The sequence below is a fragment of the Ranitomeya imitator genome, chromosome 9, assembly GCF_032444005.1.
Source record: "Ranitomeya imitator isolate aRanImi1 chromosome 9, aRanImi1.pri, whole genome shotgun sequence".
Classification (NCBI taxonomy): Eukaryota; Metazoa; Chordata; class Amphibia; order Anura; family Dendrobatidae; genus Ranitomeya; species Ranitomeya imitator.
The window spans coordinates 55323307-55337083 of NC_091290.1; positions in this window are offsets into that span (position 1 = coordinate 55323307).

The following is a 13777-nucleotide window of genomic DNA, read 5'->3' on the forward strand; positions in this document are numbered from 1 at the left end:
CGGATGAAGCAGCAGGACAGAGGCCAGAAGAAGCAGCAGGACAGAGGCCAGAAGAAGCAGCAGGACAGAGGCCAGAAGAAGCAGCAGGACAGAGGCCGGAAGAAGCAGCAGGACAGAGGCCAGAAGAAGCAGCAGGGCAGAGGCCGGAAGAAGCAGCAGGACAGAGGCCGGAAGAAGCAGCAGGACAGAGGCCAGAACAGAGACCACAACAGAGGCCGGAAGAAGCAGCAGGACAGAGGCCAGAAGAAGCAGCAGGACAGAGGCCAGAACAGAGACCACAACAGAGGCCAGAAGAAGCAGCAGGACAGAGGCCAGAAGAGAGACCACAACAGAGGCCGGAAGAAGCAGCAGGACAGAGGCCAGAAGAAGCAGCAGGACAGAGGCCAGAAGAAGCAGCAGGACAGAGGCCGGATGAAGCAGCAGGACAGAGGCCAGAAGAGAGACCACAACAGAGGCCAGAAGAAGCAGCAGGACAGAGGCCAGAAGAAGCAGCAGGACAGAGGCCGGATGAAGCAGCAGGACAGAGGCCAGAAGAAGCAGCAGGACAGAGGCCAGAAGAAGCAGCAGGACAGAGGCCAGAAGAAGCTGCAGGACAGAGGCCGGAAGAAGCAGCAGGGCAGAGGCCGGAAGAAGCAGCAGGACAGAGGCCGGAAGAAGCAGCAGGACAGAGGCCAGAACAGAGACCACAACAGAGGCCGGAAGAAGCAGCAGGACAGAGGCCAGAAGAAGCAGCAGGACAGAGGCCAGAACAGAGACCACAACAGAGGCCAGAAGAAGCAGCAGGACAGAGGCCAGAAGAGAGACCACAACAGAGGCCGGAAGAAGCAGCAGGACAGAGGCCAGAAGAAGCAGCAGGACAGAGGCCAGAAGAAGCAGCAGGACAGAGGCCAGAAGAAGCAGCAGGACAGAGGCCAGAAGAGAGACCACAACAGAGGCCAGAAGAAGCAGCAGGACAGAGGCCAGAAGAAGCAGCAGGACAGAGGCCGGAAGAAGCAGCAGGACAGAGGCCAGAAGAAGCAGCAGGACAGAGGGCAGAAGACGCAGCAGGACAGAGGCCAGAAGAAGCAGGACAGAGGCCAGAAGAAGCAGGACAGAGGCCAGAAGAAGCAGCAGGACAGAGGCCAGAAGAAGCAGCAGGACAGAGGCCAGAAGAAGCAGGACAGAGGCCAGAAGAAGCAGCAGGACAGAGGCCAGAAGAAGCAGCAGGACAAAGGCCAGAAGAAGCAGCAGCACAGTGGCCAGAAGAGAGACCACAACAGAGGCCAGAAGAAGCAGCAGGACAGAGGCCAGAAGAAGCAGCAGCACAGAGGCCGGAAGAAGCAGCAGGACAGAGGCCGGAAGAAGCAGCAGGACAGAGGCCAGAAGAAGCAGCAGGACAGAGGCCAGAAGAAGCAGCAGGACAGAGGCCAGAAGAGAGACCACAACAGAGGCCAGAAGAAGCAGCAGGACAGAGGCCAGAAGAAGCAGCAGGACAGAGGCCAGAAGAAGCAGGACAGAGGCCAGAAGAAGCAGCAGGACAGAGGCCAGAAGAAGCAGCAGGACAAAGGCCAGAAGAAGCAGCAGCACAGTGGCCAGAAGAGAGACCACAACAGAGGCCAGAAGAAGCAGCAGGACAGAGGCCAGAAGAAGCAGCAGCACAGAGGCCGGAAGAAGCAGCAGGACAGAGGCCGGAAGAAGCAGCAGGACAGAGGCCAGAAGAAGCAGCAGGACAGAGGCCAGAAGAAGCAGCAGGACAGAGGCCAGAAGAGAGACCACAACAGAGGCCAGAAGAAGCAGCAGGACAGAGGCCAGAAGAAGCAGCAGGACAGAGGCCAGAAGAAGCAGCAGGACAGAGGGCAGAAGACGCAGCAGGACAGAGGCCAGAAGAAGCAGCAGCACAGAGGCCAGAAGAAGCAGCAGGACAGAGGCCGGAAGAAGCAGCAGGACAGAGGCCAGAAGAAGCAGCAGGACAGAGGCCAGAAGAAGCAGCAGGACAGAGGCCAGAAGAAGCAGCAGGACAGAGGCCAGAAGAGAGACCACAACAGAGGCCAGAAGAAGCAGCAGGACAGAGGCCAGAAGAAGCAGCAGGACAGAGGCCAGAAGAAGCAGCAGGACAGAGGGCAGAAGACGCAGCAGGACAGAGGCCAGAAGACGCAGCAGGACAGAGGCCAGAAGAAGCAGCAGGACAGAGGCCAGAAGAAGCAGCAGGACAGAGGCCAGAAGAAGCAGCAGGACAGAGGCCAGAAGAAGCAGCAGGACAGAGGCCAGAAGAAGCAGCAGGACAGAGGCCACAAGAAGCAGCAGGACAGAGGCCAGAAGAAGCAGCAGCACAGATGCCAGAAGAAGCAGCAGGACAGAGGCCAGAAGAAGCAGCAGGACAGAGGCCAGAAGAAGCAGCAGGGCAGAGGCCGGAAGAAGCAGCAGGGCAGAGGCCGGAAGAAGCAGCAGGGCAGAGGCCGGAAGAAGCAGCAGGACAGAGGCCAGAAGAAGCAGCAGGACAGAGGCCAGAAGAAGCAGCAGGACAGAGGCCGGAAGAAGCAGGACAGAGGCCAGAAGAAGCAGCAGGACAGAGGGCAGAAGACGCAGCAGGACAGAGGCCAGAAGAAGCAGGACAGAGGCCAGAAGAAGCAGCAGGACAGAGGCCACAAGAAGCAGCAGGACAGAGGCCAGAAGAAGCAGCAGCACAGATGCCAGAAGAAGCAGCAGGACAGAGGCCAGAAGAAGCAGCAGGACAGAGGCCGGAAGAAGCAGCAGGACAGAGGCCGGAAGAAGCAGCAGGACAGAGGCCGGAAGAAGCAGCAGGACAGAGGCCGGAAGAAGCAGCAGGACAGAGGCCAGAAGAAGCAGCAGGACAGAGGCCAGAAGAAGCAGCAGGACAGAGGCCAGAAGAAGCAGCAGGACAGAGGCCGGAAGAAGCAGCAGGACAGAGGCCGGAAGAAGCTGCAGGACAGAGGCCGGAAGAAGCAGCAGGACAGAGGCCAGAAGAAGCAGCAGGACAGAGGCCGGAAGAAGCAGCAGCACAGAGGCCGGAAGAAGCAGCAGGACAGAGGCCAGAAGAAGCAGCAGGACAGAGGCCAGAAGAAGCAGCAGAACAGAGGTCGGAAGAAGCAGCAGGACAGAGGCCGGAAGAAGCAGCAGGACAGAGGCCAGAAGAAGCAGCAGCACAGAGGCCGGAAGAAGCAGCAGAACAGAGGCCGGAAGAAGCAGCAGAACAGAGGCCAGAAGAAGCAGCAGGACAGAGGCCGGATGAAGCAGCAGGACAGAGGCCAGAAGAAGCAGCAGGACAGAGGCCAGAAGAAGCAGCAGCACAGAGGCCGGAAGAAGCAGCAGGACAGAGGCCAGAAGAAGCAGCAGGACAGAGGCCAGAAGAAGCAGCAGAACAGAGGTCGGAAGAAGCAGCAGGACAGAGGCCGGAAGAAGCAGCAGGACAGAGGCCAGAAGAAGCAGCAGCACAGAGGCCGGAAGAAGCAGCAGAACAGAGGCCGGAAGAAGCAGCAGAACAGAGGCCAGAAGAAGCAGCAGGACAGAGGCCGGATGAAGCAGCAGGACAGAGGCCAGAAGAAGCAGCAGGACAGAGGCCAGAAGAAGCAGCAGAACAGAGGCCAGAAGAAGCAGCAGGGCAGAGGCCGGAAGAAGCAGCAGCACAGAGGCCGGAAGAAGCAGCAGGACAGAGGCCAGAAGAAGCAGCAGGACAGAGGCCAGAAGAAGCAGCAGAACAGAGGTCGGAAGAAGCAGCAGGACAGAGGCCGGAAGAAGCAGCAGGACAGAGGCCAGAAGAAGCAGCAGCACAGAGGCCGGAAGAAGCAGCAGAACAGAGGCCGGAAGAAGCAGCAGAACAGAGGCCAGAAGAAGCAGCAGGACAGAGGCCGGATGAAGCAGCAGGACAGAGGCCAGAAGAAGCAGCAGGACAGAGGCCAGAAGAAGCAGCAGAACAGAGGCCAGAAGAAGCAGCAGGGCAGAGGCCGGATGAAGCAGCAGGACAGAGGCCAGAAGAAGCAGCAGGACAGAGGCCAGAAGAAGCAGCAGGACAGAGGCCAGAAGAAGCAGCAGGACAGAGGCCAGAAGAAGCAGCAGGACAGAGGCCAGAAGAAGCAGCAGGACAGAGGCCAGAAGAAGCAGCAGGACCACGCAGTGCCACATCCTCCAATATATCAACCAGTATTTGAGAGGAAAGAAGAACATCATCTGGACAATCCTGCTAGGACCTCTCAGCCGATAACATCATATACGGCGAATACTGGGAGGTAAGTATAAAAAAAGAATAGCAATAAGAGCGGTATAATAATATTAGTATATTAATATTAGTAGGAAAAACTGTAATAGTAGCTATCATAGTAGTAACAAAAAGTAGTAATTATAGTAAAAAATAGTAGGAATAAAAAATGTAAAAGTAATAATATTAGTAGTTATAACAGAAGGTTTGATGTAGCAGTAAGTAACATAGGGACCTTATTATTGGTAGGGGCGTAGCATTAATAATAATTAATAATATAAACAATTAGTTACAGTAGTATAAATAGGATATAGAGAAGTAGTTGTTATAACAAGGTAGTCAGCTAGTATTACCCACTATTCTATTAATATAACACAATATACACATTTCATTAGAATTAGGCGGCTTGATCCAGGGTTCTAGGACTGATCGCCTTTTCCCGGGGTCAAGAAGGAATTTTTCCCTTCAGACACAGATTGGCTGAAAGTGTCCAAGGGTTTTTGCCTTCTTCTGGATCAAAATCATATACGTAGTATAGTAGTAGTATTTATAGTAGAAAAGGTACAATAGTCTTTTTATAGAAATAGCAAAAAAATAATTAAAGCTGCAATGGTAGAATATTTATAATAAGAAAAAGGACAAAAAGCATAAAATAAGTATAACAGTTATTAAAATAGTATTTTAATAATACGCATATAGTAATGAATTTAGTTTTAATATTAGAATAGATATTACTTAGAATAGAAACAATAATAATAATAAATAAATAACAATAGATAATGTGGGAGGATATAATAACCGTAGTATTAGTAGCAGGGTTTGATCCAGGGTTCCAGGACTGATCGCCTTTTCCCGGGGTCACTAATTGGCTGAGTGTGTCCAGGGTTTTTTGCCTTCTTCTGGATCAACAACATTAGACATAGGGGCTTTATTAATACCGGTTAGTGTAGTGTTAGTGTAGGGTCCCATCTGAAGAGGTTGCCTTGTCGTTGGCAGATGGGCTCGCACAATTTGATCAATATGTGCGCTAAGAACCTCACGTTTCTCGGAGCTGTGTAATAAATATGGCCGTTTACATATTTGCGGTTGCAGAATTTTGTTGCCTCTTTTCTTTCTGCTTTTGCATTGCGTCTACAGCAGCTGCTCCTGCACATTTATTTCAGTTTGTTTGTGTTAGTTTACTTTCTTTCTGGATTAACACCTTTAGACATTATGACCTTACAACTAGTTAGTAATAATTTAAGTACGGATGTAGGGTAAAATTGGTGATAATTTTAGATACTGAGAGAAATTATGCTATAATTCATATTCATGTTATTTTATTTTTTTACGAAAACCACATTTACCCGTTTCCTTTATGCTTCCAAGTTTGATATCAAAGGCACCATATGAACATTTATATTCATGTTCAGCTTTTGATTCTTAGCTAGGTCTCCTGATCCCTACAGGAATGTCAGTAGTAAACGGACAAACCTTACATGTACCACCCATATGCATAACTGTAACAAGTAACCATATAGCCCAGCGCTGGAGTTATACTCTACACTATCTTCACATTCAGAAGTAGGACACAAAATACTCTCCTCTGTCTAATATGTCTTACACTCCACAGTTCTGGATTGGTCTGGTGTATAGCGCCACTCTTCTCTTTAGGCTGTGTTTGGTATTGCAATAATAAATGTATTGTAATTCAAAGGAAGAAGGAACAAACATTGCTGGACGAATCATCAGCAATCTGAAATACGCAGGCAATTTAATATTGATAGTAACAAGCGTAGATGGACTTATGGACTTATTACGGAGTGTCCAGATGGAAAGCTCAACCGGGGACTTTTACTCAACATAAAGAAGACAAAGATATTAATGACTACAATGACTATTAATGACAGGTACAACCGGACACATTAGAGATAAACGGCGACAAACTGGAAGTTGTAAAAGACTTCCACCTACTCAGGTCAATGATCACTCAAGATGAAACGACAACACCAGAAGTGAATATCTGTCTAGCTATGGGCAAATCAACAATGAAGACTCTGGACAAGGTCTTCAAATCGAGGAACATTTCACTGGTGATGAAGACACGGCTTATACATAGTTTTATCTTTTCTGTGGTAACGTACAAATGGGAAAACTGGACGATGAAGAAGCAAGACAGAAGAAGAATCAATGCCTTTTCAAATGTGGTGCTGGAGAAGGATGTTATCAATACCAGGAATGGCAAGAAGAACGAACAAATCAATTTTGGAACAAATCAAGCCAGACACGGCACTAAAAGGACCCATCACCAAGCTACGACTTGCCTACTTTAGGCACATCATACGAAGCGAACAATCACTGGAGAAGGACATCATGATTGGAAAAATAGAAGGAACAAGGAGAAGAAGAAGAACCCAATGGCTTGATACAATCAAGATAACGGCAGAAAAGACCCTGGTGGACCTATCTAGGCTTGCACAAGATCGATCTCCGTACAGATTGTTCATCCATCAAGTATCCATTGCTCCACACTGAGCTGAAGGCCATGAATTATACTGTAGCTATAAATTCAATACTAGAGGTGCCAATGTTATGGTGGTACAGTTGTATCATATAAGAGGGGTGACATATCTTCAAGTAATTTGGCCGAACAATAAAAGGGAGGAGGTGATGTCACCACTGTAGTGATACAGCTATGTAATAAATGGGAAGAGGTGATGACAAAACCCCCAAACATAGAACTGACAGTGTCCAAATAGTCACAAACGCTCCCTCCTCACATCACATACAAACACATTGCTCTTCTCAGCCAGCGAAAGACCCTGCCACCTAGGAGAAGTAGCTTCCCTATCAGTCAATGTCTGAACATTAAGCTTTGTGATGACCAGAGAGAAGTTCCTGGCCAAAAACTGACTCGGAGCAAATCTGGGTAGATTCCCAGTATGGAGCATTGCCAGTAAGACGCCATATTCAGCTGGTTTCTTTACGGAAAACCAGTGCTTCCCTCAAACTAGCAATGTTAGATGTCTTAGAAAAGCAGTTTGTGCAGATCAGAAATTGCTGAGCTTATAACAGACTAAATAGAAACCTGCAATACAGCATAAAATAGTGTCCTAATAAAAGTCCAATGGTGACATCGTGTCAGACTTCTGTACAGAAAGACTCAGGAATGAGCTGAAACATTGCAGTGATAGATACAAGTGATACAGGTTCTCACTATCTTGAACTTAACCCCTTCACCTGTTGGCGATTTTCAGTTTTTTTCATTTTCATTTTTTCTTCCCCTTCTTCCAATAGCCATAAGTTTTTTTTAAACTTTTCCATCCATATAGCCATATGAGGGTTTATTTTCTGCTAGACGAGTTGTACTATTGAATAATACCATTCATTCTACCACATAGTGTACTGGAAAATGGGAAGGAAAAATCCAAGTGCTGTGAAATTGCAAAAGAAGTCAAATTACAAATTTTTTTTTTTTATTTACCATGTTCACTATATAGTAAAACTGACCTAGCAATATGATTGTCCAGGTCAGTGCAATTACACAGATATTAAACAGAAATATATATTTTTTAAGTGGTAAAAAAAATGTGAAAATTTGTAAGAAAAAATTTGCTTTTGTCAACAATTTCTGAGACCCTTAATGTTTTCATTTTTTTGAGATGTAGGGCTGTGTGAGAGCTTATTTTTTGTGCCCTGAACTGACGTTTTTGTTGATACCATTTTGGGGTAGATACAATATTTTGATTGCATCTTATTACCATTTATCGATTTATTTTATATTTTGATAGATCGCACATTTCTGAATGCAGCGATACCAAATATGTGTATTTTTTTCTGTTTTATTTTCAATGAGGCAAAAAGGGGGGCGATTTGAACTTTTTATTTTTCATAGTTTTAAAAACTTATTTTTCACTTTTCACTGTATTTAACCCCTTCACCACCTTATGATTTTCTGTTTTTGCGCTTTCATTTTTCCTCCCCTTCCTCCCATAGCCACAACTTTAAAAAAAAAAAAAATTCTGTTAGCATGGCAGTGTGAGGCATGCTTTTTGCAGGATGAGTTGTACTTTTTACTAAATTTTACCATATAGCATACAGGAGAAAAAATTCTTAAGTGTGGGGAAATTGGAAAAAAAAGTGAAATTCCACAAATGTTTTTTGTTATTTACCATGTTCACTAAATGCTAAAACTGACCTGCCATTTTGATTCTCTGGGTCATAAGAAGTGTGCAGATAATAAATATGTATAGATTCTTTTTTATTTACCGTAGGTGATGAAAAAATATCTGAAATATGTAAGTAATCATGTTGCTATTTTCTGAGACTTGTAGCGTCTCCATTTTTTAGGATCTGGGGCCACGTAGTATATAGCACAGCCACGTAGTATATAGCACAGCCACGTAGTATATAACACAGCCCACATGATATATAACACCGCCAACGTAGTACATAGCACAGCCACGTAGTATATAGCACAAACACATAGTATATAGCACAGCCAAGTAGTATATTACACAGCCCACATAGTATATAGCACAGCCACATAGTATATAGCACAGCCCACGTAGTATATAACACAGCCCACATAGTATATAGCACAGCCACGTAGTATATAGCACAGCCACGTAGTATATAGCACAGCCACATAGTATATAGCACAGCCACGTAGTATATAGCACAGCCACGTAGTATATAACAGCCCACATAGTATATAGCACAGCCACGTAGTATATAGCACATCCCACGTAGAATATAACACAGCCCACATAGTATAAAGCAGCCACATAGCATATAACACAGCCCACATAGTATATAGCACAGCCACGTAGCATATAACACAACTGTGAAGAAACCAGATTGTATCTTAATTTCCCAGACAACCATATTTTTGCAAACCAAAAGAATTGGCTTTTTATCTGTATATTGGCTTGTGAATTCAAGTGTTTATGTCTGGTGGGTCAAGAAGACAGACTTGCCAACTGATATACTATCTAACATACTGTGTAAGGCCATGTGCACACGTTCAGTATTTTCCGCTCTTTTTTCGCTATAAAAACGTGATAAAAACGCGAAAAAAACGCTTACATATGCCTCCTATTATTTACAGTGTATTCCGCATTTCTAGTGCAAATGTTGCATTTTTTTCGCGAAAAAAAAAATCGCATTGCGGAAAAAAAAGCAACATGTTCATTAAATTTGCGGAATTGCGGGGAATGCACACCTAGGAATGCATTGATCTGCTTACTTTCCGCATGGGGCTGTGCACACCATGCGGGAAGTAAGCAGATTATGTGCGGTTGGTACCCAGGGTGGAGGAGAGGAGACTCTCCTCCACGGACTGGGCACCATATAATTGGTAAAAAAAAAAGAATTAAAATAAAAAATAGTGATATACTCACCTTCGATGGCCCCGGAGTCTTCCCGCCTCTCAGTGGTGCATGCTGCCGCTTCCGTTCCTATAGATGGTGTGTGTGAAGGACCTGCAATGACGTCGCCGTCTTGTGATTGGTCGCGTGACCGCTCATGTGACCGCGACGTCATCGAAGGTTCTGCACACACACACCATCTATAGGAACGGACGCCGCTGAGGAGATCGGCTGTTTGCAGGTAAGTATAACCATTTTTTTTATTTTTTTTTATTATTTTTAAACATTCTATCTTTTACTATTGATGCGGCATAGGCTGCATCTATAGTAAAAAGTTGGTCACACTTGTCAAACAGTATGTTTGACAAGTGTGACCAACCTGTCAATCAGTATTCCAAGCAATGCTACAGATCGCTTGGAAAACTTTAGCATTCTGCAAGCTAATTTCGCTTGCAAAATGCTAAAAAAAAAAAAAAGCAAAAAAAATCGGGGAAAAAAACGCAAAAAAAAAAATGTGGATTTCTTGCAGAAAATTTCCGGTTTTCTTCAGGAAATTTCTGCAAGAAATCCTGACGTGTGCACACACCCTAAAAAGAGATGTTGAACTGAAGGACCCTGGCCTGGTAATTCTAAAAATAGCTTACATGCCTTGGGTATAAAAAGACTCAGAGATCACATCCAGGTAGACTGAAGTAACACAGAGCTACCAGCCAGACATTCTGCAAACCACCCCAACAGACAAGAGAACGGACTGCAGCCAATTCATCATGGCACCATCACGAGGGACACTGATCTATGATTCTATAGGACACAACCTAGGGGTTTTCGGCTCCGGTTGGAAGGACACAGATCTGATCCAGTGACCATCTCTGAACCATGGATATGTTTGGAGAAAGCCAGGTTTGGAACCCGCTGGTTGCCTGGTTACATGGAGATGGTCAGATAAGCCAGGTGGTGACTCTCGTGTCAACTGGCTTTGGACCTTGTATGGACTCTATGGACAGTTCTTGGTCATCTCCCTATGCTTGTCGCTGCACCTTCTCTGTGCGTTCATCCACAGATGGAGTAGCGACCCTCGGAGCTCTGACATCATGTCAACTGGCTTTGGACCTAGTATGGACTCTATGGACAGTTCTTGGTCATCTCCCTATGCTTGTCGTTACCTCTTCTCTGTGGGTGCATCCACAGATGAAGTAGCGACCCTGGGAGCTCTGACATCGTGACATACTGGAAATACTTGGAGACGCAGTGATCTTTTATATGTGCCCATGTAATCAAGAAATTCCAGCCATGTTGGGATTGTTCTGTTTGCTATTGTGCTGTCGTTCAATAAAGTATTGCCGCACTGTTTTACCTTAACCCTGTGTTGTCTGTGTAGTGTATTGCCCACTGGGAGATAGAGCGGGTGTTCAGTGGTATGAGCCGTGGTCCATGCAGTCTTGCTAAAGACAGCCGGGCCAGCGGACGAGAGCACCCACTGACCCCGTTTCTCCACAACAACTCACGTAGTATATAGCACAGCCACGTAGTATATAACAGCCCACATAGTATATAACACAGCCCACGTAGTATATAACACAGCCTACATAGTATATAGCACAGCCATGTAGTATATAACACAGCCTACGTAGTATATAACAGCCCACGTAGTATATAACAGCCCACGTAGTATATAACACAGCCCATAGTATATAACACAGCCACGTAGCATAAAACACAGCCCACGTAGCATATAGCACAGCCATGTAGTATATAGCACAGCCACACAGCATATATCACAGCCTTGTAGTATATAGCACTGCCACATAGCATATAGCACAGCCACGTAGTATATAGCACAGCCATGTAGTATATAGCACAGCCATGTAGTATATAGCACAGCCATGTAGTATATAACAGCCCACATAGTATATAGCACAGCCACGTAGTATACAGCACAGCCCACGTAGTATATAACACAGCCCACATAGTATATAGCAGCCACGTAGCATATAACACTGCCCACATAGTATATAACAGCCATGTAGCATATAACACAGCCCACGTAGTATATAGCACAGCAACTTAGCATATAACACAGCCCACGTAGTATGTAGCACAGCCAGGCAGTATATAACAGCCCACATAGTATATAACACAGCCCACGTAGTATATAACACAGCCCACATAGTATATAGCACAGCCACGTAGTATATAACACAGCCCTCGCAGTATATAACAGCTCATGTAGTATATAACACAGCCCACATAGTATATAACACAGCCACGTAACATATAACACAGTCCATGTAGTATATAACACAGCCCACGTAGCATATAGCACAGCCATGTAGTTGTGAATTCTGCTCTTGGGCTCCCTCCGGTGGTTGTTGATGGTAATGCAGTTATTCCTGAGCAGCAGTCTTGGACAGGTGTTTCTGCTAATTGCAATTCGGACTGGGGTATTTAGCTGTGCAGGACTCATTAGTCCTTGCCAGTAGTCAATGTTCCTTTGGAAGTGTTGGTCCTCTGCCTGGCCCCTCCTGCTTGCTGCCAATTCAGCTAAGATAAGTGTTTTCTTCATTTTTTTTAGACACACTGCTGTGTTTATTTTCTGTGCTTATCTTGTTTCTATTTTGTTCCTGCTAGACTGTGCCTGATGTTTTTCTCAGTCTAGCTGGACTCGCTGGAGTCGCAGATATACTCTCCACATCTTTAGTTAGGTGGTGGAGTTTTTGTATTTTTCTGCTGTGGATATTTTGTAGTGTTTTATGCTGACCGCATAGTATCCTGTACTATCCTTTCCTATCTAGGTAGAAGTGGTCTCCTTTGCTTATCCCTGTTTTCTGTCTGCGTGTGTCTTTTCCTCTCCTACTCACAGTCATTATTTGTGGGGGGCTACCTATCCTTTGGGGGTCTACTCTGAGGCAAGAGAGTTTTCCTATTTCCATCTTTAGGGATATTTAGTCCTTAGGCTGTGTCTAGGTCTGGTTAGGCACACCCCACGGCTACTTCTAGTTGCGGTGATAGGATCAGGGACTGCGGTCAGTAAAGTTACCACTGCTCCAGAGAAGGTCATTTCATGCTGCTCCAAGGCCACCTGATCATAACAGTAGTATATAGCACAGCCACGTAGTATATAACACAGCCCACACAGCATATAGCACAGCCATGTTGTATATAGCACAGCCATGTAGTATATAGCACAGCCACATAGCGTATAGCACAGCCACGCAGTATATAGCACAGCCACATAGCATATAACACAGCCCACGTAGTATAAAACACATAGTATATAACACAGGCCACGTAGTATATAACAAAGCCATGTAGTATATAGCACAACCATGTAGTATATAGCACAGCCATGTAGTATATAACACAGCCACATAGTAAATAGCACGGCCCACGTAGTATATAACACAGCCACGTAGTATATAGCACAGCCCACATAGTATATAACACAGCCCACGTAGTATATAACACAGCCATGTAGTATATAGCACAGCCATGTAGTATATAGCACAGCCACGTAGTATGTAGCACAGCCATGTAGTATATAGCACAGCCTACGTAGTATATAGCACAGCCTACGTAGTATATAGCACAGCCCACGTAGCATATAGCACAGCCATGTAGTATATAGCACAGCCGCTTCTTCCCCCCTCCCGGAGAATGGCCCCACAGTCCAGTGCTCACTGTTATAGTAAAACAAAAAAAAAAAAAAAAAAACACACTCCTCCCCTCTCCTCGTACCCCCGCCACGCTGCTCCCTGCTCCTGTCTCAGTGGCTGCACTGCCTGGCACTCAGTGAGGGTGCGATGACGTCATCGCGCACCCGCAGTGTAGTGTCAGAGGCAGAGCGGGGAATGATGGGAGAGGGAACTTCAGCTGACGTTCTCTCCTCCATCAGTGCTTTGAACTGTACCAGCAGATGCCGGTATAGTACAATGCCGCGGTGGCGGGGGAGTCGGCACTGGCGGCAGGCAGGCCCCCCTGCCTCACAGAGGCCCCATAGCGGCTGCATGATGTGCCGCTAGCTGAGGGACCCTGGGGAAGCGGGGGCCCTAGGCAGCTGCCTGCCCCTAACGCCGGCCCTGCCTGCAGGGGCCCCTTGGAGCCTCAGTGTACCGTACCATGAATGGGCCCTCCCATCTTGCCAGGGCCCGGCACCTGCTTTGTCTAATGGAGTAATAATACAGTGTAGAACCATGGGACCACTGCAGCCAATCACTGGCCTCTGCGGTAATGCATGCAA